This window comes from Phoca vitulina, unplaced genomic scaffold (genome assembly GCF_004348235.1).
Source record: "Phoca vitulina isolate PV1807 unplaced genomic scaffold, GSC_HSeal_1.0 scaffold9, whole genome shotgun sequence".
Taxonomy (NCBI): Eukaryota; Metazoa; Chordata; class Mammalia; order Carnivora; family Phocidae; genus Phoca; species Phoca vitulina.
Genome location: NW_022589712.1, coordinates 51,522,912 through 51,529,062, shown reverse-complemented (window position 1 = coordinate 51,529,062; position 6,151 = coordinate 51,522,912). Strand labels below are relative to the sequence as shown.

The 6,151-nt window shown below is 45.4% G+C and overlaps 1 protein-coding gene across 1 annotated transcript in view; it reads left to right on the top strand.

Annotated features, from left to right (window-relative positions):
- The first annotated feature begins 2,623 nt into the window (after positions 1–2,623).
- The window catches only part of ARMC2 (armadillo repeat containing 2), a 103,529-nt gene continuing 100,001 nt past the window's right edge, over positions 2,624–6,151 (top strand). The window contains exon 1 of the mRNA XM_032408115.1: positions 2,624–2,830. The gene's annotated coding sequence lies outside the window, so the exon portion shown is untranslated. The remainder of the gene's footprint in view (positions 2,831–6,151) is intronic.

Below are 6,151 nucleotides of genomic sequence, written 5' to 3'. Positions count from 1 at the left end.
TCAATATTTTCTTGTGTCGTGTTTTTCAGTAATGTAAGCTGGGCAGATTTATTGCTTTAAATAATTGCTTCCTATAATTCTGCCCTTGTCACTCTTTTCAATTGTTCTAATTTGCCTGGCAGACATTTCCTAGCCAACTGAGTTGGCTAGCTTCCGGTTCCAGTAGTGAGCTTACTTGTCTCTTTTAGACCAAGACCCTGGGTGCAAGACCATAGTTAGTAATTGGCTGCACAATAGCTTTTTAAATTGCAGTTTCAGCTGAGATGGTAAGTGAGTAATCATCAGTTCCAAAGTGAAGGCGAGGCAAAGTCTCCTTAGGGCAAGTTACAAAGAAATATATAGACTCCCTGGACCAAAGGGTCCAGGCTGAGGCTAAAAAGTGAGAAGTCAGAGAATGCAGGGGCAAGATGGGTGAGGAAGTTTCTTTGGAGAGGAGTGTGGGGATGCCACCCCCTTCATCTCAAATCCAGTGAGAGGCCTTCCCAGAGGAGCCTGCCAGAGACTGCAGTTAGGTAGTCCAGAGGACTGGAGTTCACCTCACTCTGGGAAAGCTAAAGCTCCATCCTGTGACAGGATGGGGGGGCACAGTGGGTGGGGAGTGCTGCACTGGGATGGGCCTGCATTCTCACAGTCACCAGGGAAAGAGATGTCTGTGGGTTTTTTTTTTTTTTTTTGACAAGGTATGGCACCATCTTAGGACCCATCTAAAGGGGCTGGAGTAAACCCTGGATTTCTAGGGTCAGAGAAGGAATTATAAACAAGCAGAGGAATAGCTCAGCATTCACCTGAAGAGTCCCCTGGAAAGAGGTCTTCATTAATAGGAAATGCTGAAGAACCCAGGAGGGCTCCATATGGGCTGCTTTAACTATAGCCCGGGCAGAGTAAGCTCAAAGCTATTCATATCCAGGAAGAAGTGCTCCATCTCCTGGCTTCTTTTCTCCGCACTTCCTGCCCACCTCCACCCAGGGTGGGTCCTAAAGTGGCCTCTAGTGAATGGGGGAGTGCTGAGCCTAAACCAACTGCATCCCTGCTGGGAAAGTTATCTGGAGACCTGAGACAGGAGAGGGGGACGAAGTCTTATTTTCAAGTAAAGTTTGATGCATTTGTTTATATCTTGTATCCAACATTATAATTTTGGAATGAAGCTGCGGTTGAGATTTAATTACTATAGGACTATCAGTTACCTAAAAATGAGCAGAAAATACATGGACTCTACCCAACTTTCCATCAAGGGGCAGGGAAAGACAACCAACACTGAATATACCTGAAAACAGCTGTGAGAGACTAAAATTAAGTTGCATTTTAATCACATCTCACAAGTTGTGAATTCAAAATATTAGTTATGTTTTTATATTAAATGGGCAAAGTTCCCTTTGCGTAATGGAGTCCAGTGGCCAGTAAAAGGGACTTGATGATGTGATGACATGTTGACTCAGTGGAAAAAATTTCAACCTGGAAGAACACAAATGCTTTGTTTCAGGCCTTAAAATGACCCAATCAACTAATGAGTATGTCCTCTTGGATACTTTGAAGGATACTTACATTCCTTTAGTTTAGGTTAGTATCATTTCCCACCTAGCATGTTGGCTTACACATAATATGTGCTCAAAAATATTTTCAATTTAATTATTCTTTACAAGATACTTAGCACTAAGGCATGTGGCATTTTTTATGTTGACAACAACACTTCAGCTGAAAAATCCCTATATTTATAAAACGTGGTATAAACTTGAATGGAGTGTGATTATGGTCTCACTTGTATTTCACACTGTAAAGTGTTGCTGAATGGTCTAATAGGAGAGAAAGGAATTTAAACCGGAAATACATAAACGGTTGTTTTTTTTTTTTTTTGCCAATCAACTGTGAAGGCGCAGTAAGTACAAAAAATGTTTGCCCATGGGAAGCCTAGATTGAATCTATCACTGTCATTCATTACACTTCGGACCCCTGTTTTGTCCCCTGTGAATGGGGATGCCAGGCTTGCTACCGCACAGTGGTAGGGACACTTAAAAAGAAAATATACAATAAAATACCCTTTGTAAACTCTAAAGTGCTGCACCCGTCCAAGGGCTTAAAAACAGCCAACAGTTTAACATTCATTCATTGCCACGTGCATAGCGCTTTATATCCATTTTCTCATTCAGTCTTTGCCACAACTACAAGACCTAGCTAGATACTACTAATTATCTCCGTTTTACAAATGAGGGAACTAAGAGGTTAAGACAACTAGTTCAAGGCTATATAGGCTGTAACTTGAATCAGCAAATCCTGACTCTTAACCCTAAGCACTAAGCTGCCATCCTGCTTATTGTTATTTAATAGAGGTGCTGAGATCTCGTAGACTCTCAACAAATAGGGTTCGGTAAGCTGCTAATTTAAAAGGGAACTCCGCCCCACACCTGTCTTCTAAGCGGTTCCCTCGCACTCCCCGCCTCCAGCCCTCGCCCAGGATCCTCCCCGCACCCCGCCTGCTCGCCTGCCCGCCCGCTCCTGGCCTCAGCGTTCCTACGCATGCGCTTGGGGGACCGGCGCAGGCCCAGTGGCCCGGCCGCGCCGGGAAACCTCCCCGTCTCTCCTCTCCCGGCCCCGCCCCACCCCGCCTCGCCCCGCCCCGCCCCGCCCTGCTGCTCCTTCGCGGCTGCCGCTGCCTCGGGAAAGCTAAAGGATGAGCTGAACCTCCGCAGCTGTTACTGTCACCAGCGCTAATCACAGCGGCTTTGGGTCTGGCCGGAAGCCCCCTTTCCTGCGCCCAGTCCCAGCTCATTTCCTGTCCCGCTCCGCCCGCCCAGCAGCGACCTGGCTCTGCAGGCAGGCGGCCCAGGCGCCCGGGGTAGGTAGTTTGTGTACGGTTACCATGGAGACGCTGGCCGGCCCGGCTGAGCGGGCGGGCTAGGGGGCTGGCAGGAGGGTGGGCTGGCAGGCAGAGTGACCGCGCTGCTGTGCTGTGTCCTGGCCTGAACCTGTGGAGGAGGGGGCATTGCCGGGAGCGGGGAAGCCTCTGTCCGCACGGGAGGTGAGGCGTCCCCCGCCGCGTCACCGGGGACCTCTCCTGCTGTCGTCCGCCTTTCTGCCCCCAGAAGGGTGCATGCTCTCGGCGTCGGGCCGCGGCTGTCCTTATTTCTGTACACTGAGCGTTTAGTCAAGTGCGTGGAGCCTAACAGAAGCTTGGAAATATTTACTGAATGAAAGTGGTAAACCAAGGGGCTTTGTCTAGGCAGACAGCGACCTCGCCACGGTCACACAGATTGTACCTGGGCTCTTTTAGGCAACAGATAGGGAGGGCCCCAATAAATAAATAAGGTAACAGTATACATTAAAATACATCATATATACATATAATGCCTTTTATCGTCCGTTCCCATGACTATCACAGCGGCTCTTCCATCCCACTCTAATTTAGAATTATTTTAACTTGGTAGAAAAGCAAGAAGCGCTTTATTTGTATCCTATTTTGTGAATCTATGAAACTCTGATTAGTTGTTGGTTTGGCATACCTGATATTCAATAAAATACCTAATAAAAATTATTTTTCACAAAAAAACACCTTCCATTTAAATTTAACTTACAAAATTTACGGAAACACTAAACAAATGTCATTCCCTTTCATTTGCAATTTCTTTTTTTATTTTTAAGATTTTATTTATTTGACAGAGAGAGACACAGCAAGAGAGGGAACACAAGCAGGGGGAGTGGGAGAGGGAGAAGCAGGCTTCCGGACGAGCAGGGAGCCCCATGCGGGGCTCGATCCCAGGACGCTGGGATCATGACCTGAGCTGAAGGCAGACGCTTAAGGACTGAGCCACCCAGGTGCCCCACAATTTCTTTTTTAAAATGCAGTTTTTTATTCATGGGAGAATTTTTATTGTATCCTTTTATGACATAGTGCCTGGGTCAGGCACTTTTTCTTAAGGGCCAGATGCTAAAGCACTTTACATGAATTATGTTATTTAATTATCAGAACAATCCTATAAGGCAATTATGGCCATCCCTATTTTACAGATGAGGAAACTGAAGCTTAGAGGCATACAATCCTTGCCAACGTCACACAGCTGTGAATTGCCAAGAGGGTATATGAACCTCTACTCCAGCAATGCACTTAACCACTGCCTCTTTAGGTGCTCATGTTAACAGAAAGGTTTTTCAAAATTGTGGAAAGGGTCTTGAGTGCAGATGGCCCCAACTCACAATGGTTCAGCTTAAAATTTTTCAACTTTACCGTTGGTGAGGAAGCAATATATATTCAGTAGAAACCATACTTTGAATTTTTATCTTTTCCCCGGCTAGCCATAGGTTCTATGATACTCTCTGGTGATGCTGGGTAGTGGCAGCCACTTACTATGATACACTCACAACCATTCTGTATTTTTATTTTTAAAATTTTTTTAATTTAAAGATTTTATGCATTTATTTGAGAGAGAGAGTGCGAGCATGCACCAAGTGGGGGAGGGGCAGAGGGGGAAGCAGACTTCGGGGGGGGGGGGGTGTGCTCCATCCCAGGACCCCGGGATCAGGACCTGAGCAGAAGGCAACCACTTAACTGACTGAGCCACCCATGTGTCCCCCAGCCATTCTGGTTTTTTTTTTTTTTAAGATTTTTTATTTATTTATTTGAGAGAGAGAGAATGAGAGAGAGCAAGCACATGAGAGGGGGGAGGGTCAGAGGGAGAAGCAGACTCCCTGCCGAGCAGGGAGCCCGATGCCGGACTCGATCCAGACACTCCAGGATCATGACCTGAGCCGAAGGCAGTCGCTTAACCAACTGAGCCACCCAGGCGCCCCAGCCATTCTGGTTTTTACATTAAGCATAGTATTCGATAAATTACACGAGATACTTACTCAACGCTCATTATAACGTTAGATGATTTTGTCCAACTGTGGGCTAATGTAAGTATTCTGAGCATGTTTAAGTTAGGCTATGTTATACTATGATGTTCAGTAGGTTAGGTGGATTGAATGCATTTTTGACTTAATGATATTTTCAATTTAGGATGGGTTTTTCAGGATGTAACCCTATCATAAGTTGAGGAAGATCTGTATTTGATTTGCAGGGAATAGAGGGTGGAGATGGTCAGCCTTTCTCTTGTTGCAAAATATCTTTAAAGAGCAGTGCTGCATTTAGCAGGGAGACTGGTTCAGTAACTATTAGCAGCAAAGAGAAAGACAGGTCTTGATAATTGGATACAAATTTTTACAAATTCAGGTAACTATTAGCAGCAAAGAGAAAGACAGGTCTTGATAATTAGATACAAATTTTTACAAATGAGGACTCTGAAATTTTCCCCCAATGAGTAAGAAATATTTTGTTAAAAATGAAGATCTCCAGTTTCAGATTTTCTACTGCTGGTGATGGTCATCCTCTAGAGGTCCTGTGGACATCATAAACTCAGGACAGTGATGCAAGGCAGCTCATAGCCTTTTTCTTCTTTCCCTTCAAAGTCTACTTCTCCTGTTTTCTTTTAAAAGGTCTCCGGGCCCTCTGACCTCCCCCTCCAGGTTTGCATAAAGTATCACCTCTGGCTTCTTGCTGTCCTCTCAGCTGCTAAATCCTGTTGGTTCTTCTGCTCTTGTTGCCCCTCACTTGTTCTCATCTCTCTTCTTACCTCTGTTTCACCTTTACTCCTTCATCTCAGGCTTTCAATGCCTCATTCACAGATCACACTGTTAAGCAAGTCTTACTCCCTGCCAGGCAACTTGCAGTGAAGGCAAGAAAGGAAAAGGGAGCTGAATTTGATCTCATATTACCACTTGGCATCAAGAATCAAATGCCATTTGACAGGGTGCCCTGCTGACTCAGTAGAGCATGCAATGCTTGATCTCAGGGTCATGAGTTCAAGCCCCACACTGGGCTTGGAACCTACTTTAAAAAAAAAAAAAAAAAAAGAATCAGATGCCATTGAAATAAAGTCCCATAGGCCTTCCTAATCCACTGTAACAAATGTCTCCAATGAAAGAAGCCATATTGTCTTCAGCTTGATATTGCTTAGCTCAGATCTGTATTGGAAAATGGAGTTCAGGGGCACCTGGGTGACTCTTGATTTCAGCTCAGGTCATGATCTCAGGGTTGTGAAATGGAGCCCCAAGTCAGGTTCCGAGCTCAGCGGGGAGTCTGCTTGAGATTCTCTCCCTCTGTCCCTTTCCCCTGCTCATGGGT